We start from the raw sequence: 22,959 nt of genomic DNA, 5'->3' as shown, positions 1-22,959 counted from the left end.
GTACTCCCCTCGCCCTCCAACCCACCGGTCCCCTTGGTGTCGCTCGACTCTGCCTCCTTGGAACTGTGGGCCGCTGCATCTCCACTCGCCGGTGCCACTGCTCCATCGTCAGATGATGCTGATGTTCCCAGACAACACAAGAGTACAGGGGTATAGAGACAAAACAGGAGGGAAATCTGTAAATAGCTGAATGGATGTACATATCTGGTTCACACATACTCCCACCCCGCAAATATACCAACATGCAGCACATACAGGTATACTCATGGCTATGCCACTGACTAGTGGCCACAACCCTGGTATACAGCCATCTCCAACATTACAGAAGGACCCACAGAACTGCAGACCTGCCCTTTATCCTCTAACTGGCCATGGGGGCCATTTTGCTAAATGACATCAGTCACAGTCCCTGCCACTTGATAGCATACGTACTAAAGCACACTCAGACATCCATCAAGGAGGCATACAATGGTCTTGGTACTCACCCCCTTGTGTCTTCTGTGCAGCCTTCAAGCACCCACCAAGTCTGGATATGCCACTGCCAGAATGCGGCGCATTGGGGGGGGTCAGGCCCTGACGGGCACCCCTTCCTCATTGGGAGGACTTCCTCAGCTGGGCCTCTCAGGTCTTCCTCGCCCAGCGCCGCAGGTCTTCCCACTGCTTCCTTCAGTGGGTGCTCTGCTGGTTGAAGACCCCCAGGGTCTGCACCTCCCTGGAGATGGTGTGCCAGAGTCCCCTCTTCTGATGGGCACTGACCTGTAGTAGACACACAGGAAAGAAACACTGGGGTCATAAAAAGCAGATCTGATACCACTGGCCATACATCCCCCCTGGGACAGTCACTTAAAACAGCATTACAGCACCTCACTCATGCAGATTGTCATGCATTAAACAGCTGTGCAATTACAAATCGTGCACAAATGTTTACAGGCATCCACCACCATCACAAACATCCATGCACCCCAACCCGCTTACTCACCTGCACCTCTGGTCGACCATATAGCTTGGCATAAAGGGGTAGGAACCCGTCCACCAGCTTGTCCAGCTCCTCCTCCGAGACAATGGCTCGCATGTCTGGGGAAAGGGGCCCTGCCTTCAGTATGGAGGAGCTGGACAAACTAGTGGATGGGGTCCTCCCCAGTACACGCTACTCTACGGTCCTCCAGACAAACAGGTAAGTACGCTGTGAGCATGCTGTATGGGCAATGCCTGTGTGGAGTGGTGTGGATGAAAGATAGGGGGGTGAGAATGAGGCGTGCATGAGTGCATGTGCATCATGGAAAGGGTAGGGATGCGGGCCAATGACTGTGACGGTGCGGACGGTAATATCTTCTCCATTTTCCCTGTACTATTCCTGTAGGTCAGCGCCCACCAGAAGAAGGACATTTGGCGTGCCATCGGCAAGGAAGTCCGGACCCTGGGGGTCTACCAAAGACGGAGCACCCACGGCCGGAAAAAATGGGAGGACATTCGCCGCTGGAGCAAGAAGATGGCAGAGGTCAAGCTGGGGATGGCCTCCCAACATGGGAGGGGTGCCTGTCGCACCATGACCCCCCTGATATTCAGGATCCTGGTGGTGGCGTGCCCAGAGATGGATGGGCGCTTGAGGGCATCACAGCAGCCACAAGGGGGTGAGTACACTCTCATTCTGACGATTCAGCGCGCATTGTAGGTGTCTGGGTGGGGGAGGTGGGCTGTGGGTTCCACTAGGCCAGGGCGAGTTTAGTAGGCAAGGTCCCTTCTTTATGCAGGCCCTGTGGCACCCCACCCCACCTGTGTACAGTGCCAACTACCTCTAGTCAGGCTCCTGTGACATCCATGTGTGCAGCAATCGGGCATAGCCTTGTAACCAGTGTCCCTGGGATTGATTAGGGAACTCCAAGTGCACGGCGTAGTGCAGGGGGCTTCTGTGTCTGTAGTGCCCGTCAACTGTAGCGGTATTGCATGCACTCAACATGTCTTTCTTCTGTCTTACCCCCCCTTTTTGTGGTTTCCCTGTTCTTGTGTGCATTAGCATCATCAGGCGGAGGAGCAGTGGCTCCGCAGCAGGAGGGAGCTGCATCCCACATGGCCCTGGAGGGCGACACAACGGAGTCTTAATTCACCAGTGGGACGGAGGGCGAGGGGAGCTCCACGGCGGGGACAGGAGCTGAGACCAGCGATACAGACTCCTCCTCTGATGGGAGCTCCCTTGCGGTGGCGGGCCCATCTATGACCCCCGCATCTACAGGTACAGCCACCACCCCCCCTACCAGCACCGCCCTCCCAGCAGCCCCTCAGCGTGTGTCCCGTGCCCGCTCACGCAGGAGGGTGGGTATCTCCTTCGCCCCAGGCACCTCAGCCCCTGCCCCTGTCATCCCTGCTGCCCTCAGTGAGGAGGCCATTGACCTCCTCAGGTCCCCCACTGTTGGGCAGTCTACCATTTTGAATGCCATCCAGGGTGTAGAGAGGCAGTTGCAACAAACCAATGCATACCTGGAGGGCATTCATTCTGGTCAGGCAGCCCATCAGCGAGCTTTTCAGACTCTGGCCTCAGCACTGATGGCAGCCATTGTCCCTGTCTCTAGCCTCCCCCCTCCAACTTCCTCCGCCCAGACACAAACCCCTGTACCTCAGCCTATCCCAAGCACACCATCAGACTAGCATGCACACACCTCAACACACAAGGTAAGCTCTGGCAAACATAAGCACCACACATCCCACAGGCACTCACGCAAGCATCATACACATGCAGACACACCAACATCCACTGCCTCCACTGTGTCCCCCTCCTCCACGTCTCCCTCCTCCCTCCCTGTCTCATCTCCACTCACACCTGCATGCACTATATCCTCAGCCACTACGTCCATCACCAGCACACCCACCACCACACCCCGCTCACGTGCACTCACCACCCCCACTACCATTCACACATCCTTTGTGTCCTCTACCAGTGTGTCTGTGAGCCCTCCTCCCAAACTACACAAATGCAGCCACACACCCACCCAACAGCCATCCACCTCACGACAGCCTCCAGCCCATGCACCTTCACCCAAAGTCAGCAAACGTACACCTCCTACAACCACTACCTCTTCCTCCACTCCCAAACCTCCTCCATCTACCCATCCCAGTGTTCCCCACAAGCTTTTCCTGTCCAACCTTGACCTCTTCCCCTCACCTCCCCCACCCCTTCAGTCTCCTAGGACCCGCCTCTCCAGGTCCCAAACCAGCACCTCAGCCACATCATCTGCGGGACCAGTGGTGCCAGTAGTAACCGGCTTCTGGAGTGCGCCAGGCAGCAGGGCAGCCAGTGTGGCAAGGAGCCAGAGCACGGACAGTCCCCCACCTGTAAAGCACAAAAAGTTGGCCAGTGCCCGGCGGGAGAGAGGAAAGAAATCAGCCACCAAAGCCGCTCCCAGGGGTACAGTTGGGAGTGTGGAGACAGCTACGCCACCATCCAAGGTGGGGAAGGGGCACAGTAAAACCGGCAAGTCTGGGAAAATCTGCACGGTGGACAAGACCGCCACCAGCACCGCTGCCCAGGACACCACCGCCACCAGCACCGCTGCCCAGGACACCGCCGCCACCAGCGCCTCTACCCAGGACACCAACGCCACCAGCACCGCTGCCCAGGACACTGCCCAGGACACCGCCGCCACCAGCACCGCTGCCCAGGACACCACTGCCACCAGCACCGCTGCCCAGGACACCACCGCCACCAGCACTGCTGCCCAGGACACCCCCGCCACCAGCACCGCTGCCCAGGACACCGCTGCCACCAGCACTGCAGGCCAGTGAGCGCCAAAGATTCCAACGCTACTGAGGCTGCCACAAGCTGGATGAAGCACTCTGGGCACAAAGCCCCATCCAGAACCAGTGGAGAAAGACATCCACTACCTCAGTCCTTGGCAGGATGAAGCACTCTGGGCACAAAGCCCCCTCCAGAACCAGTGGAGAAAGACATCCACTACCTCTGTCCTTGGCAGGATGAAGCACTCTGGGCACAAAGCCCCCTTCAGGACCAGTGGAGAAAGACATCCACTCCCTCAGTCCTTGGCAGGATGAAGCACTCTGGGCACAAAGCCCCCTCCAGAACCAGTGGAGAAAGACATCCACTACCTCAGTCCTTGGCAGGATGAAGCACACTGGGCACAAAGCCCCCTCCAGAAGCCAGTGGAGAATGTTATCCACTTGAGAGACTGTGGCTTTGCACCCCCAGGATTGAACAGTGGGCAAACCACCCACTGGAGAGACTTGAGAGACTGTGGCTTTGCACTCCCCAGGATTGAACAGTGGGCAAACCACCCACTGGAGAGACTTGAGAGACTGTGGCTTTGCACTCCCCAGGATGCAGCAGTGGGCAAACCACCCACTGTAGAGACTTGAGAGACTGTGGCTTTGCACTCCCCATGATTGAACAGTGGGCAAACCACCCACTGGAGAGACTTGAGAGACTGTGGCTTTGCACTCCCTAGGATTGAACAGTGGGCATGAAGCCCCCTCGTGGATCCGGCATCGTGCACTCATCCGGCTGAGGTGCCCCCCTTTCCCTTCCCCCTGAGGTGCCTGTTTTATTTCTATCTGATCTGAGCAGTGTTCTCTCTGTCTTTTTCGGCTACTGAGTGTGGGCCTCGCCCATGCCTTTTGGGCCCAGTGGTCCACGCACTATGATAGTGGAATACCTTGGACTTGTATTCTTGGTGTATATATTTGTTTATAGTGTGAATATCTTTATATATGTATATATTTTTGATTACTGTCTTTGGATATATTACAATCATTCGACTCATTTCCTTTTGTCCTTGCATTCTTCCAGGGGTAGTTGGGGGGGTGTAACTGTAATGTATCATGATGTATTAGTGTGTGTGTTGGCGTGGGTGGGGGTGGGAGTGTTGCGTGTAGTGTGTGTGTGTCACTGTTTTTTCCCTCCCCTGTGTCGTAGGTGCAGTAATCACTGTGGCCTTCGCCGCCGGCATTCGTGCTCCTGGTAGAGGAGCAGGAAGATAAAGGCTGGAAGAATCTGAAGTTCCGGTTCCATGGCGCCCTGGTTTCCCCTTCCAAGTCCTGTTTCCACTGTGTTTTTGTTTGCGGTGAATCCGCCCCAGAAAAGGTGGCGGATTGGCCTGTTGTAATTCTGTGGGCGGTACATTGTCCTCCGCCTGTCTGTTGGCGGTTACCGCCGCGGTGTTTGTTTGTACCGCCTTGGCGTTTGGAGTGTTAAAGTGGCTGTCTATGTTGGCGGTTTCCGCCATGGTTGTAATTCAATTATTTTTTTTCTGCCGGCCTGTTGGCGGTTTTACTGCTGCTTTAACACTGACCGCCAGGGTTGTAATGACCACCAAAGTGTCTTAGGTCTTTTTAAAGCAAAAAAGTATCTTTTAGCACAAGGTACCCGGTTCACGGGAAAAAGCTCTGCAATGGGCCACAGAGGAGGAGAAGCATGGTGTGCGTTGATTTCTCGGGCGGCACACGATTATGCATTGTTTAGTTTCCGCGCAGGGACGGCTGTGCATCAATTTCTGGCAGTCGGTCGTGGATCCTCTTCGGGTTGCAGGGTTTTCTGACACCCCGGGGTCTGTGCGTGGAATCCTGGGCTTGTGGAGTGAAGTCACAAGTGCTGCGTCGTTCTGGTGGGTGTTGCGTGGAAGTTTCTTCTGCACGGCAGGTGCTGCGTTCATTTCCCCTCTGGAAGTTGGGCCGCATCGTCCCAGGTCGGCTGTGCGTCGATCCGGTGGGCTGTGCGTTGAAGTTCTGGGCGCAACGCAAGCGCTGCATCGATCTTCTCCTTCTGAAGTCGGGCTGCGTGGTTCCGGTTCGGCGTGCAGTGAATTTCTCCCTGCGGGGCAGGCTGTGCATCGGTTTTAGCAAGCTGTGCGTTGAAATTTTGCTGCACAAGGAGTCCAGTTGCAAGAGAGAAGTCTTTTTGGTCCTGAGACTTCAGGGAACAGGAGGCAAGCTCTATCCAAGCCCTTGGAGAGCACTTCTTCACCACAGCCAGGGAGCAGCAAGGCAGCAGGGCAACAGCAAGGCAGGAGTCCATCACAGAAAGCAGTCAGGTGAGTCCTTTGGGCAGCCAGGCAGTTCTTCTTGGGAGGATGCAGGTTCTGGTTACAAGTTTCTTCTCCAGGAAGTGTCTGAGTTGGAAGGGGCAGAGGCCCTGTTTATATACCCAAATGTGCCTTTGAAGTGGGGGAGACTTCAAAGAGTGGCTTAGAAGTGCACCAGGTCCCCTTTTATTTCAATCCTGTCTGACAGGGTCCCAGTGAGGGGTGTGGCAGTCCTTTGTGTGAGAGCAGGCCCTGCACCCTCCCAGCCCAGGAAGACCCATTCAAAATGCAGATGTATGGAAGTGAGGCTGAGTATCCTGTGTTTGGGGTGTGTCTGAGTGAATGCACAAGGAGCTGTCAACTAAAACTAGCCAGACGTGGATTGTAAGGCACAGAAAGATTTAAGTGCAGATAACTGCTCACTTTCTAAAAGGGACATTTCTAAACTGGTAATATTAAATCCAACTTCACCAGTCAGCAGGATTTTATATCACCATTCTGGCCATACTAAATATGACCTTCCTACTCCTTTCAGATCAGCAGCTACCACTCAAACAATATATGAGGACAGCCCCAATGTTAGCCTATGAAGGGAGCAGGCCTCACAGCAGTGTAAAAACGAATTTGGGAGTTTAACACTACCAGGACATGTAAGCTACATAGGCACATGTCCTGCCTTTTGCCTACACAGCACCCTGCCCCATGGGTTCCCTAGGTCATACCTTAGGGGTGTCTTATATGGAGAAAAAGGGGGGTTTTAGGCGTGGCAAGTACTTTTAAATGCCAAGTCAAATTGGCAGTGAAACTGCACACACAGGCCTTGCAATGGCAGGCCTGAGACAAGGTTAAGGGGCTACTTAAGTGGGTGGCACAGCCAGTGCTGCAGGCCCACTAGTAGCATTTAATCTACAGGCCCTGGGCACATATAGTGCATAGTACTAGGGTCTTATAAGTAAATTAAATAGTCCAATTGGGTATGATCCAATGTTACCATGTTTAAAGGGAGAGAGCATATGCACTTTAGCACTGGTTAGCAGTGGTAAAGTGCACAGAGTCTAAAAACCAGCAAAAACAGTATTAAAAAAGTGGAGGGAGGGAGGCAGGCAAAAAGTTAGGGGTGACCACCCTAAGGCTGTCAGGTCTAACACACGTATTACTACTCTATTTATCTTACTACACTCACTTTTATCTATTGGTGTTGTCCTTGCATTTTTCCAGAGTGGTACGGGGTGTATATGTTGTGTTACTGCATCTGCTTGTGTGTATGGTGTTGGGGGTGGGGGTGTTGCATGTGTGTTACTTTGTTTTTCCTCCCCCCTCCCCTTTGTGCTAGGCGTCTGTATTCACTGTGGTCGTCTTCGCCGTCGTTGGTGTTTCATGGTGGAGCAGGAAGTAGAACAGCATTAGGAATATTTGCAGTTCAGGCTCCATTGCGGCGTGGGTCTTCCCTGAGTCTCCAGAGGTGAGTCGTTTCCCTTCTATGCAGTGTTTCCACCAGGCTTTTGATGTCGTTGGTACTGCCCCGGAAAAGGTGACGGATTGGCATGTCCTAATACAGTAGGCGGAACATTGACTTCCGCCTGGCTGTAGGCAGCTACCGCCGTGGTGACTGTTGATTCCCCCCTGGCATGCTAGGTGTCTGTACTCACCGTGGTCGTCTTTGCCGTCGTTGGTTTTTGTGGTGGAGCACGAAGTAGAACAGCACTGGGAATATTTGAAGTTCAGGCTCCATTGCAGCGTGGTTCTTCCCTGAGTCTCCAGAGGTGAGTCATTTCCCTTCTATGCAGTGTTTCCACCAGCTTTTGATGTCGTTGGTATCGCCCCGGAAAAGGTGACGGATTGGGATGTCTTAATACAGTGGGCGGAACATTGACTTCCGTCTGGCTGTAGGCAGCTACCGCCGTGGTGACTGTTGATTCCCCCCTGGCATTCGGTGTGTTAAAGTGCCTGTCTGTCTGAGCTCTTTCCGCCATGGTCGTTATTTGGCGGTATTAACCGCCAGCCTGTTGGCGGTATTACCGCCACTGTATCACCCAATGCCAGGGTTGTAATGAGGGCCTATGTCTTCTGCTTCTTAGTCATAGGTGTGCATTAACAAAAATTGATAGGGGCATTAAATCACACACCTGGAATGGTGGCAGAGCACAATTGAGACCAGGCAAATTACATGCACATACAAAATCAGAAGGGGGGATTGCACCCCTCCCTCCTGATATGTGAGGCTACAACTTAGCACACCACTGTCACAAACGTCATACTTCCTGATGCACATTGAGATCCTTGCCCCCCTTCGTGGCTGGTATGGGAAAGACACAAATTTGGAGATATTCAAAATCTAGATGTATTGTATACACACAAAACTATGTCAAAGAATACCTTGATCCAATTAGAAGATGTAGGAGGCTGGCCTGGCTCTTAGTGGGTACCTGATGGTACTTACACCTTGTGCCAGGTCCAGTTATCCCTTATTAGTAGATTAGTAGTGTTCTAGCAGCTTAGGCTGATAGAGGTAGCTATAGCAGAGCAGTTTAGCCCGAACTAGGAGACATGCAAAGCTCCTACTATACCACTTATATCAATCATTTAGCACTAGGGGTGTCATTGTGACCTCGGCGGTCTTTTCGCAAGACCGCCGAGGTACCGCCGTGCTGAAGACCGCCAGTGGTGGCGGTCTTCCGCCCCACGTATTATGACCGCTGGCAGGCCGCAGTCCTTTTTCGTACGGAAAGCCGCCAGCAGCCATACTGGTGGATGGCGGGAAAGTGGAGGTTACTCAACCTCCACCGCCACGTCAACAGAACACCGCCCACTGAATCACGTCCCATGATTCGGTGTGGCGGTGTTCTGGTGATGGTCTTCTGGTGGCGGAGCTGCCCCCACGGATCCCGTCCCCTCCCGGAGGATCAACGGACAAGGTAAGTTGATCATCCGTTAGGGAAGGGGGTGGGGGGGTGTTGTGTGTTGGTGCGTGCATGGGGGTGTGCGTGTGAGAGTGTAGAGGGGGTGAGTGAGTGAGTGTATGTGTGCGGGGGTGCTGTGTGTATGGGAAATGTGTGCGGGTCGGACGGTGTGCATGTCTGTATGTGTTGTCGGGGTGTATGTGTGCGTGTAGGGGTGTGTATATGTGCATGTTGGGGGGTGTGCGTGTAGGGGTGTGTATATGTGCATGTTCGGGGTCGGGTGGGGAGGGGGGTTGTGCCACCTTTGAGGGTGGCAGGGGGTGGGGGGTGAGGGGGGAGGATTCGTGGGGGGTAGCGAGGGAAGGAATTCCCTGGCACTGATAGTGCCTACCGCCATGGATCTCATGGCGGTTCCCAACCACCCGAAATCCATGGCGGTATGCAGAGTCCTGATACCGTTGGCGGTCTAGAGACGACCGCCGGGCTGGAGACCGCAATCTCCAGCCCAGCGGTCTTCACTGCCATGGCGGTCGGAATGGTGAAGTGGCGGATGACCGCGGCGGCCTCTTTGCGGTCTTACCACCGCTTTAACACTGACCGCCAGGGTCGTAATGATCCCCTATATCATAAGAAACACAATACTCAGAGTTACTAAAAATAAAGGTACTTTATTTTAGTGACAATATGCCAAAAGTATTTCAGAGGATATACTCCCTTAAGAGTTAAGTAAAATACACAAAATATACACACAAACCAAAATCAGGTAAGTACACAGTTAGAAAAATAGTGCAACCACTATAGTACACAATGGGATACAATAGGCCTAGGGGTAACACAAACCACATACTCCAAAAGTGGAATGCGAACCACGAATGGACCCCAGGCCTAGTGTAGTGTGTGGAGGATCGCTGGGAGTGTAAGAAAACACTAAGGGTGTCCAAGATAACCCAACCCAAGACCCTGAAAAGTAGGAGTAAAGTTACCCTACTACCCCAGAAAGACAGTAAAGTCGTGATAGGGGATTCTGCAAAGGCAACAACTGACTGCAAAGCACTGAAGACGGATTCCTGGACCTGAGGACCTGTAAAGGAAGGGGACCAAGTCCAAAGGTCACGCAAGTGTCCAGGGGGGGCAGGAGCCCACTAAACCCCGGATGAAGGTGCAAAAGGGCTGCCTCTGGGTGGAAGAAGCCGAAGATTCTGCAACAACGGAAGGTGCCAGGAACTTCTCCTTTGGTCTGAAGATGTCCCACGGCGTGCTGATGGATGCAGAGTTTTTTCCATGCAGAAAGACCGCAAACAAGCCTTGCTAGCTGCAAGAGTCACAGTTGAAGATAATGAATGCTGCCAGGGCCAAGAAAGGACCAGGAGGTCGCCCCTTGGAGGAGGATTCAGAGGGGGCGCTCAGCAATAGAGACAGTCCATGCAGAAGCAGGCAGCACCCGCAGAAGCACTTGAACAGGTGCTCAAGATATCTGATCACAGCGGTCGTCTCAGCACAACAAAAGAGGGTCCCACGAAGTCGGTGGTCAACTCAGCAAGTTGAGCAAGGCAGGCCGGAGTGCTGGGGACCTTGGCTAGGCTGTTCACAAAGGAATCCTTGCAAGAGTGCACAGAAGCCGTAGCAGCTGCAGATCACGCAGTACACAGGATTACTTTCTGACGTGGGGAGGCAAGGACTTACCTCCACCAAATTTGGATAGAAGGACCACTGGACTATCGGGGTCACTTGGATCCAGCTCCTGTGTTCCAGGGACCACGCTCATCAAGATGAGAGGGGACCCAGAGGACCGGTGATGCAGAAGTTTGGTGCCTGCATTGGCAGGGGGAAGATTCCGTCGACCCACGGGAGATTTCTTCTTGGCTTCCAGTGCAGGGTGAAGGCAAACAGCCCTCAGAGCATGCACCACCAGGAAACAGTCAAGAAAGCTGGCAGGACTAGGCGCTACAATGTTGCTGGTAGTCTGCTTGCTACTTTGTTGCGGTTTTGCAGGCGTCCTGGAGCAGTCAGCGGTCGATCCTTGGCAGAAGTCAAAGAGAGAAGTGCAGAGGACCTCTGGTGAGCTCTTGCATTCGTTATCTGATGAGAAACCCACAGGAGAGACCCTAAATAGCCCTCGGAGGAGGATTGGCTACCTAACCAGGTAAGAGCCTATCAGGAGGGGTCTCTGACGTCACCTGCTGGCACTGACCACTCAGAGGCCTCCATTGTGCCCTCACACCTCTGCATTCAAGATGTCAGGGGTCTGGGACACAATGGAGGAGCTCTGGGCACCACCCCTGGGGTGGTGATGGACAGGGGAGTGGTCACTCCCCTTTCCTTTGTCCAGTTTCGTGCCAGAGCAGGGTCTGGGGGCTCCCTGAACCGGTGTAGACTGGCTTATGCAAGGAGGGCACCATTTTTGCCCTTCAAATCATTTCCAGAGGCTGGGGGAGGCTACTCATTCCCAGCCCTTAACACCTATAACCAAAGGGAGAGGGTGTAACACCCCCTCTCAGAAGAAATCCTTTGTTCTGCCTTCCTGGGACTGGGCTGCCCAGACCCCAAGAGGGCAGAAACCTGTCTGAGGGTTGTCAGCAGCGGTAGCTGCAGAGAAAACCCCAGAGAGCTAGTTTGCCAGTACCCGGGGTCCATGCTGGAGCCCCGGGGATGCATGGGATTGGCACCCCAATACCATATTTGGCTTGGGGGGACTATTCCATGATCTTAGACATGTTACATGGCCATGTTCGGAGTTACCATTGTGAAGCTACACATAGGTATTAGCCTATATGTAGTTCACACGTGTAATGGTGTCCCTGCACTCACAAAGTCCGGGGAAATTGCCCTGAACAATGTGGGGGAACCTTGGCTATTGCCAGGGTGCCCTCACACTTAGTAACTTTGCACCTAACCTTCACTAGGTGAGGGTTAGACATATAAGTGACTTATAAATTACTTAAGTGCAGTGTGAAATGGCTGTGAAATAACGTGGATGTTAATTCACTCAGGCTGCAGTGGCAGTCCTGTGTGAGAATCAGAATTGGTGTAAATGGTCACTAACCTGCAGTGACAATTTAAAAAGCAGAGAGAGCATAAACACTGAGGTTCTGGTTAGCAGAGCCTCAGTGATACAATTAGGCATCACACAGGGAACACATATAGGCCACAAATTATGAGCCCTGGGGTCCTGGCTATCAGGATCCCAGTGACACAGGCAAAAACAAAAATACACACAAGTAAAAATGGGGATAACATGAAAGGCAAGATGGTACCTGCCTACAGAAGAGCCATATTTCTCAACTGGAACCACATACCCAAACTGCCAGGGGTTAGATCATGTCTATATTCTGAACCATCTACGTAGGAGGATCAATGATCCTTGATGGAAACTGGAAAGACGTATGCATGGAGTCCACTAATTTAGAGGAGAAACAGTTAAAACATCACAGAAGCCTCAAGTGGATTTCAGGCTTGAATAATGTAGTGTATGGAAAGACCACCAACTAAAAGATTGCCTACAACAATAATTGGGATGAGAACTAACATAGCTAATGGGATTGCCACATGAAATAAAGCCTTAATATACAGGGATCTAATGGCGGTGTGATATCTATCAAATATGTCGTACTAATTGAACATTTGTTCCAAGCATGGTGACAAATGCCAAAATCCTTTGGCAAAGACTACTTGAATGGGAAAACTCCAATGATGACTAGGCTGTTCTACTCATTAAAAGTGATAAATACATGAGAGAAGACACACTAAGGTTAATTTATTTCAGGGTCTTTGCCAAATGGCACTAGTCACTAAAACTACAGCTTTTCCCAGACACAGATTATTGGAAATGTAAACAACTAAGATGCAATACTAGAGACATTCCTTGGCCCTGTCCAACCATACAAACCTACTGGAATTATATATGTTGTCAAGTCCAAAATACACTCAAGATCCCCATTTGTCTTTCAGTTCATCTAGCCTTATCATAAGGTATGAATGCAGAGCTGGTACTGAACTATCACAGTCAAAAGTGATTGCAGCACCACTAGCAAATGCACAAATCTGCTTTCTAAGGCACCAGTGTTTTGAATCATCTACACAATGCATGAGGAAGAGATGCTGGACCATATGTACAGAATTAATGGCCAAAAACTACATTTAATCATATCTGTAATGCATTTCTAGAAATGCTGGGATGGTAATAAGAGATGAGCCTTTATAATGTGAGGGACCATTTTTCATGAGATAGGTGAAGAAGGGAGCAAACAAACAAATTAGAAGATATGAACATGTTGGTCACATTGCTCAAGACAAGATTAGCTGGGATAGTGTAGATGGAGAGTATTGATAAGAATATGAAGTCACTAGTTGACGATAATAAATCTGTATTCTTTTTTTACCCTTGGACTTCTTAACGAAAATTCCTGTAATGCTTATTAAAGTTTTGGATGGAATAGGCAATGGAAAAATTCAAGATTACATGTTTGACAGGCTGATATGTAGTGCTACCATCTGTATCGTATGGAAATACCAAGCAATGTATCTGTGTAAAGAATGTGCATTGGATTCAGTTGCTAATAAAGAGGTGATGCAAAAAAGAGTTAACATTGTTGATGAAGTGACTGTTTGCCTACCAGGAAACATGGGATTCTCAAATATCTTTCTATAAATTCACAAATATGTTTCTCATCCACATAGGAAATTATACTGATATGCTTAGTAAAACATGGACTTTCAACAGTAGCAAGAGCCTCTCAGTTGATTCCCCAGAATTCTTCTGTAGCTTCATCAGCGTTCTCTTCAAGACCTAGAATTCTAACATTCTACATTCATGGAAAAGAAAGGCACTCCTGAATGCCATGTTGCTGCAATATGCACTAGGAAATTTGAAAGTTTAGAGTGGAACAGGTGCCCCTATTGACAGTGAGACCCTCCTAATAAGTTGTTGTTGGACATTCATTTTTTAAAAACTCTACTGCTTCTTGTGTCAGTTTTAAGTGAAGTATAAGGAAATGGTAAATATGTTTAAAAAATGTATATTTATAGTTCATTAAAGTGTTTTTCTGTATACCTTGTAAACAACTACATTCAAAGGAATTACTGAAAATATATTTTATATTCTCCACCTACTAAATATTATTAGGGCTAAAATAATCTCCTCTCTGTCAGATGGCAGCAAAATCCTACTGCGACGGGACTGTAATTTTTTTAACAAACTCATCACAAGATATGTAAATTTGTCTTTTGCCTGCCGAGATCCTCTTCTTCTGCTCAGATCCACTTGGAACTTTACAATCAGTGGGTAACCAAAGCTGGAGCTTTTTTAAACATGTGTCATAAACTTAAATTTACTATAAAAGGATGCTCAGAGGCCCTACTGTGGGATGAGGTTCACACTAGCGGCCCAAGACAACCTCACTAGTTATATCTTGAGGATTTTCTTAGCTCTTTGAATGTGAGAGAGCTCTGGGGCTCCAACCTAAGCCAACCTGCCTTCAAGCAATGCATCAACAAGTTTGTGTGCCGTTGTTCCTATCAGACCGATATGGACAAGTTTCCAAACCTAAGTATGCATGGGGTGTCATAAATTCTAACTAGGGTGTCCCTTATCTTACTTGCCTTGCACCTATTCAAAACATTAGAAGGTAACATTTATGGCACTTAGGCTCGTGGAATGGCCTTGCTAAATGGCACAGGCCCTGGGAATCAGTAGCATGCAAAGGTTGCGGTCTGTATGAGGTATCCTTCGACATATCGCCTGCAGCTGCCCGATTCTGTTGAGGAACATAAATCTTGCCAGAAGCGGAAATGGAAAAAACTGGCAGCGGGTCATCATTGCCTCTCTAAAGCCTGACAAAACTACCCTAAATATTCAGCTGACCAAGTTTGCTGCCTTAACTGCTAAGAAACTCTGCTGCTTGAAGGTCCTGTCACGTGGCTCCGGTTTTCCATCCTAATGAATCCCTCGGCGAGTCCTCGATCATAAAATCATATTTACTTCTTTCTGATCTATTGAATGGTTTAAGTAAGTGCTATGTACGCAAGGCGACGCAAACCACAGGTGTGACTCATTTTCTCTGACGCATACCACAGCGTCACGTCGTAAAGGAAAACTACGTTAATGCGGCAGAAATGACTGTGAGACGATTTACGACACCGCAAACTGGATATGTGGTGTTTTTTGACGCAATTGCGTCAAAATTCACATCAAAAACAGCAATTTGTGCAGAGGAGAGCCAAAATGGATTGCAGATGCTTGCACAGACCCCAGGAAGATGACAACAGAGCAGGAACCAGCCAGGAGGACCCACACAAGACCCAGGACAGGGAGAAGAAGAAAAGAAAGTGTCGCTTCAGTGCAGAGGAGCAGGAAATTCTGGTAAAAGAGGTGACGGAACACCAGCACCAACTGTTTGTCACCTCAAAGTTGCCAATCAGTAGGAGAGAGGCGATATGGCAACAAATTGTTGACAAGATTAACAGTGTGGTAGAAGTACGCATAACAGTCATCGAGTGCAAGAAACGATGGCATGACTGCAAGCGCAGGAACAAGGAAAAGATGGCCAGGAATAGGAAGGCAGCACTGCAGACTGAAGGTGGGAGTCCAGCACACCAGGAGGCCCTGGACCACATGGAGGAGATGGTCGCAGCCATCATCCCTGAGGAGATCGTCACAGGGATTCAAGGACAGGACCGCGCAGACCACCAGGAGACAACGCACATGCAGGGTAAGTCGCATGGGGAATTAAAATGTACAAATATTAACTGCCACCTATATACCTAAATACCTACTACACAATGCATGTAAGTCATGATATTCAGGGAGTGGCATGGGTAAAGGGGCACGGCACGGGGGCATGGCCCGTTCAGAGGAAACCTGGGGCACACCACTACACAACACCAACAACCTTTCCATGGGGGCATGCTGCCATGCCAAGGATGTTGCAAAGGTAAAGCCAGGCCAGGAGGGAAGGGCACAACATCAAACTGGCATCCCGTCACACGTCAGCCACTATACTCCCACATTAACTAGGGCCCAATTAACAATCTCTGGCCATACCTACAAGTGGAATGTAACATTGACACTACCACCTCTGCTGTGTGTGCTGGTCAAGTAGCTAATGGCAGTAACGTCCCCATGGATCTAAAACACCCAAATTAGAGGGTTCAGGATGACAACATTAACAGTCCCCTGAAACAAGACAAATGTTCCAGTCCTGTCAAATGTGAATGTCCATAGTTGCCGCAAACATCAGCCAATGTCATCAACATTAGGAGGTACACAGCACTAATGTCATACCCATGCTGCATATGTCAGGGTCCACCCTGTGCCTGGGTCACAATGCAACATCCCAAATGTCATACTGCTCTGACAACAGCATTGAGGGGGAGGACACATGTAACTGGTCACAGAAATACACCTGCACAGTCAGAGGAGGAAATAGGACACTGTTACGACAATCAGGGCAATCCAATGTACCACACATTCCCCAACATCAGCAGTACACATTACCAATGCTGACATCCATATTGTGCCATAACAATGCTATACATGGTATATGCTACATTTCAACTACATATAGGTGGATGTGAAAGATCAGAGACTGTGGCAGGTCCAGATTGTTAAGTGTGGTGCTAGTGCCATCCGAGCACCCACAGCCAGTGAAAGGCCTCACCATGAGAATGGAAGTAGACGGAGGGTTGAGTAGGACAAGAAGGTGGCAATTCACTATTTGGCCAGAACCAGCACCTAGAGGAGATGATGCTGACAAGTCCACAAACTGACCACAATACATGTGACATGCAGGTGGGGCATAGACCTGGGAGAGTGCCAATCTGAAAGACATGAACAATTAACAGGAACCAAGATCACAATGTGAAAATAATGACAAGGCAGGCATGTCACATTACAAATGCCACAACACAGACACACTAAGGGGGTCCGCCTGGAGGGAACCGCCATATGGCCGCTCCGCGGTTGAAAGACCGCGGAGGCCATTCTGGCTTTCCCGCTGGGCTGGCGGGCGACCGCCAGAAGGCCACCCGCCACCCCAGCGGGAAACCCCTCACCACGAGGAAGCCGGCTCCGAATGGAGCCGACGGAGTGGGCATGTGCGACGGGTGCAGTTTGCACCCGTCGCGTATTTCAGTGTCTGCTAGGCAGACACTGAAATACACAGTGGGGCCCTCTTACGGGGGCCCCTGCCGTGCCCATGCCATTGGCATGGGCACGGCAGGGGCCCCCAGGGGCCCTGCGGCACCCCCTACCGCCATCCTGTTCCTGGTGGGCGAACCGCCAGGAACAGGATGGCGGTAGGGGGTGTCAGAATCCCCCATGGCGGCGCAGCAAGCTGCGCCGCCATGGGGGATTCCAAGGGCAGCGGTAAACCGGCGGTAAACCGGCGGTAAACCGGCGGTAAACCGGCGGGAGACCGCCGGTTTACCCTTTCTGGCCGCGGCAGAACCGCCGCGGTCAGATTGCCCTTTGGAGCACCGCCGGTCTGTCGGCGGTGCTCCCGTGGCCGGTGACCCTGGCGGTCACCGGCCGCCAGGGTCTGAATCAGGCCCTAATTGTACCGTATTTCATTGCAGAGGACGATGGATCTCCTGCGGATATGCCTGTCCAGGAGTACCCTGATGACATGGATGACGAGCTGACAAACATCAGCCAGCAGACCCTCCAAGAGGTCCGTGAAACCCTCCAGACCCCACCTTCAGTCACAAGGAGGAGCACAGAACTAGCAGCCATCACAGAGGACCCACCGACAACCTCTATTGTACGACCTGCCAGCTCCAATACAGCTGAGGACTTTGACGACACTGGCACCAGCTTTGAGAGAACTGTAGTCGGAGTACAGCGGGAGCTGGCCAAGGAGGTGCGGGTGGGGATGCAAACTATGGCAGCCAGCCTAGAGGGGGTGCGTTTGTGCATGATGTCAACTGAAGAACAGGCAGCAGCTATGCAAGGGCGAACAACTATCTTGCAGGAAGTAGAAAAAAGGCTGAAGGAAATCAGCACAGCCGTAATACAGTTGACCCAACACCTACAACAGCAATCCTGTCAACGCGTGCACGAATGCAACATTGAACCCCTCAGGGCCGACCTGGCTGCCTACTACAGTGATGTGGCTGCTATTCTTAAGAACCAGCAGATCCCCCTTGCTGGCTGCAGTACGGCCCTTAAGACCCCCACAGTTAGCAGCTACTGGGATGTTTGACTCCACGTCTCCACACACTGAGGTGTGTGTTGCCCCTTCACAACCACCACCACCAAGGGCAGAGGAGGCAACACACACATCAGAAGATTAAGACCAGGAACAGATCACCTTCACACGTAAGAGTACCCGGTAGCACTAGTCCCTGCCACATGGCCACCTATTACCAAGGTCCTGCGCTTTGTAACATGCCAGTCTTGCAACAACCGTATTCAAGCACTGTTCTGCACCCCACTGTTTATCTTGTCAGCTTGCCCTGTGATTGTCTCTCACTAACCCATTGGCAAATCCTGTCCCTCTGCACTTTCTGACACGTCATCCCAGCATGTCCAATGACATGTCCTTTTGCACTTGTGTAGGATCACAATGGAAGATGTCACTATAATGGACTCACAGTCATGGACAATGTACATATAGCACTACAGCACTTTTCAATAAATAGCACTTACACAACCACTTTGTCTCTGTGTAATGTGACACATCAACCGTGCAGTAGATCAGTGAAGTTTGCCTCCTGTCAATTATTATAGATTGTCAATACTACTGTCATGAAAAAATGTGGGATGATAACTATGCACAGTGGCCTGGATTGTACCATACTCTGCCCTTCCTGAGGGTTATTCCTGAGGAAAATACAAACTAAACACCATAATGCTGTGTTGGACAGAATAACGCTTCCTCAAGGGATGTCAAAGACAGAAAATAGTGCCTTCAAGTTGTTGCTTCAATTCAAAACTAACGTATGTGACATTTCCCACAAATTTAAGCTAACACACACCAAACTGCATGAATGGAGGTGTATGATTTTACATCCAAATAAGTAACCATGCAGAACAGTGTAACAAATAATCTATGTGAGTTATGTACACTATACTACAAGAGAGCTTACTACTACTCACCTTATAAGGATTTCCTTGGACATCAGACTGCAGTCAGACTTAACACAGTGTCCCCTATACCAAATCTGGAAGCACAGTATGTGACATTGAAAACATACATCATGAAATAACCACACTTTGGGATCCATAGTAACCATGATTGGTGGTTGCAATGAATGGCCGAATCTTAGCTAAGTAGCTTTGGGGTAGCTGCCAATGTTATAGCTCAGTTGGGATTTGTTTGGTACATACGCAGCAAAAGAGACACTGTTCACTCATGCCAAGGCCCTGATCTACAAGCATTTGACACATACTGTAAAGGGTTACCTAGATATTTATTAAACAGTAAAAACAGAAGTGGAAACTCGGGTAAAGACCTTACCCAACCTAACCTACTCTAACTACTCATTACCCAAAACTGTCCCTAACTAACCTAAGCTAAACTTACTTATCACATTTAATGAAACGATCTAAACATCAACCTCCACCCCCCTTATGAGATGGGACACATGGAGGACAACGGATACTAACCTAAACACATACTATCTTATACTAAACAAATATATATTTTTTTTGTATTTTGTTTATTTTTTTTTTTTTTTTTTTTTTTTTAAACACAAGAACCCCAACATTACCCATCACCCACCCATCCACACACATAAAAAATAAACAGTAGAAATATTCAGAAACCCCCACCCGACCCACTACCACTAACTAAACTAACAGCCTCTACTAACCTAACACTAAGCCCCCTAAACCCACAAAGTGTAAGAACCAGGAAAGAGGAGGGAGGGGAGGGAATCATGTCCGTCTAGATGTCTACAGTTTGGCCCTCCTCAGGGACTTCTTGATGGAACGCCCCAGCCAGTTGACCTGTGCCACCTCCTGCTGCAGTCTAGTCATCTTTCTTAGGACACGGTCCAATTTCCTTTGCATCTGAGCAAAAGCAGCAGGGTCAATGGCTGCAGCAGGGGTGGTCCGGGTGCCAGCCAAGTAAGTATGGGCCCGTGTTGTAGCAATGGCTGTAGGCTGCCCTGCAGGTGGTGCTGTGCTTGGTCCTGGAGCAGTTGCAGTTGATGGTCCCGCAAAGGTCCCAGCTGCTATTGGTGCCACCTGGGTGGTAGTGGTGGTGCTGCTGGTGGTGGCTGTGGTAGACACAGAAGGGCCCCCTTGTGCAAATGCCCTCCAAGCTCCAGAGGCTCGTGAATGGCCATATCTTTGGGCCATGTTGCGGTACCCAGATTCGACATCAAGTATGTGGCGGTATTGCATTGCCCGCCGTTGAAACTTCCTGACCTGGATGGGAGTCATATTTGCAGCTGTTCAGACAAAAAGAAAATCAAACATTAGGTACTGCATTGTGTGAAATGGCACAAGAAGTAAATCAGACAATCCATCTAATGTACTTGTAACAGCACATATCACCATACAGATCATTGATTGTCCCTGAGGAAGTACATGGCAAGCCAGCCTACAAAGGTCCTATCACATATAGCACATCCAAACCCTACAAGATGGGTAACAACTGGCATGCTTTTGGCATCATAGTTCTGCCAGTTGTCAGCTAAAAATCATGCTGCACATCCTCCACCACTGCCAGGGCAACAAATGTCATTGTACTGGATGGCAATCTAGGGCCACAAGATCTGCGAGTTGTAAATGGACTTGCCAGTATAGAAAGCATGTGTTAATCATGAGTAGGTATACTAGGTTCAGACAAGTGCTTTATTGATTTACATGTCTGTGTACCAAACTTGCATCATCAATCCTAGGTACACTATTCACAACCCTACGCCTGTGTCTGAGGGGGGTGGACAATCAACTAATAATTTCTAACAACACAGACACCCAGGAAGCTTAGGAAAGCTGGACATGTGTTTGGCCCAGCACACACACCTCAGGTAAGGAGGATCTCCAAATAGGAGACAGCTAACTCTTGGACAATCCCATCAACACTCATGTTTGGAAATGCAGACATTTGTCCACATCATTTACTACCAGTAAGCCATGACTTACAACAAACATAGAGATGCAGGAACACCTCTGGCCATGAGTTGCATGCACACCTAGGCCATTGTACTCAAGTGCTATATACTCGTAGCACTACATGTGGAGCTACATGCTGCTAGGAAGTTTCACATACAGTTCAACATGTTCATTAGTGAATAGGGAAGCAGAAGTCTGTTGGTAAGACGTTGGCATCCCTATTCTGGGAGAATTCGGGTCTCACTGGCTGACTAATTCACTAATATGGTCCACTGCTACTTTTTCTGAATCAAGTTTTATCCACATGATTCATCCCTATTCACATTGCCGTGCCTACAGGACTGACCTAGAATACCAAAATATGACAATACGATAAGGATTGGCCAACTCAAAGATGGTGATAATGTGATATTCCACTCATTCATCACACCTTCCTATGTGTCCAACACACAGGAGTCCATCACACATCACCAGCAAACACAACACATAACAGAAATATCAACACTTACTGGCGATGTCTGGGTCCTCAAATCGAGCCATCTCGCAAACAGTGTAGGGTGCTGAGCCACCTGTAAGGCATGGAAGGGAGAAATGTGCTCAATGTCTGTGCACTGTACAACAATTCAAAAGACAAATACTATGTGTAAGTTTAAATCAGAAAGTAAAGCCTCTCAAACATGATGATACTGCATCCTACATACCACAGCAAACATGTACAGACCCAGGGACTTCAGTGAGAGATACACACATGCAGTGGCCCTAACTATCATGTGGTGGCAAATATGCTCCTTCATTAGTGAGCAGACAAAACCATGGAGTGTATTCGTCTCATCATGTGTATCCATGAGAGACATTCAAAGCCACTTTCCGTGAGGACTGCATTACCAGTCAACCAGCCATTGTGACTATGACCAATTTATGACACACAGGTACAATGTACAGAGGGCCAGGGACAGTTGTTAGCCCTCAATTTGTATCAGTTTCTTCATTTGATGTGGCACAGCTATGATGAGTTGCACCAACCATAGAGATATGAACCCATGTGCATACGTTTTGCCTGCCATCCCTAATTTAAATGTGGCACTACAAACTCCAAATACCAGTCTCAGATGTTAGCTGAGCGCAGCTATAACTTGTTACGTATGTGTCCAAATCCAGATCAGACATGTATCCGAAATGAATGGAGGGGCGCAATAATTCCTAATATTTTTGGGATTTCCATGATCGGTTTCCTGACACACTCACCGAACACACATGAGACACATGTTAGCGCCACATTGCTATCATCAATTGACGTGAAGCCTGCACTCATTTTCAGGCTCCGGTTGTGTTTATAAAGTTAGTCTAGCTGTTGTGTCAACAAATGACGGTAATGTGTCGGAAAAGTCTATAGCTCACAGGCAACTTTGGCCTATAGCTATACATATTTTGCACCTGATTTGTGTTGTTGTTTGACACAAAGGCAGCGCAAACTTACTAAATACAAATGTATTCAGTAAGTTTGCGGAGCTCTTGCTTCCAAACAGCTTGCAATTGTGGTCCTTAACAAAGTAGAAATATGGCCCTGTATGTTTCACTAGCATTCCACACGCTCAACAACATTGCCGGCAGATATTGTAAAAATCAGCTAGTGTCACTACAGAGCATTTAAACGTGCACATTAACATGATTTGTACTCACCAACAGGGCCACCAATCACAATCCCCAGGTGGTCCAGCAGATCTTGCTCCCTGGAGACAAGGTCAGCCCAGCGGTGCTTCAGCTGGTGGTCGTTTTGTGGTGTGATGTATATCATCTGCAGATGATGCAACACCTTTGTCCACTAGAGCCTCAGTGTGATACCCCTGGATCACACGCCCACCTGCCTCAATCATCAGGGGTAGGAAAGGGCACACCAGCCAAATGAACCCACCCAGCTCCTCCTCTCCCATCCTGCCAAGATGAGGCCTACCCAACATAATGGTACAAAAATAGA

Source organism: Pleurodeles waltl, chromosome 1_2 (genome assembly GCF_031143425.1).
Source record: "Pleurodeles waltl isolate 20211129_DDA chromosome 1_2, aPleWal1.hap1.20221129, whole genome shotgun sequence".
Taxonomy (NCBI): Eukaryota; Metazoa; Chordata; class Amphibia; order Caudata; family Salamandridae; genus Pleurodeles; species Pleurodeles waltl.
This window is presented reverse-complemented; position numbering follows the sequence as displayed.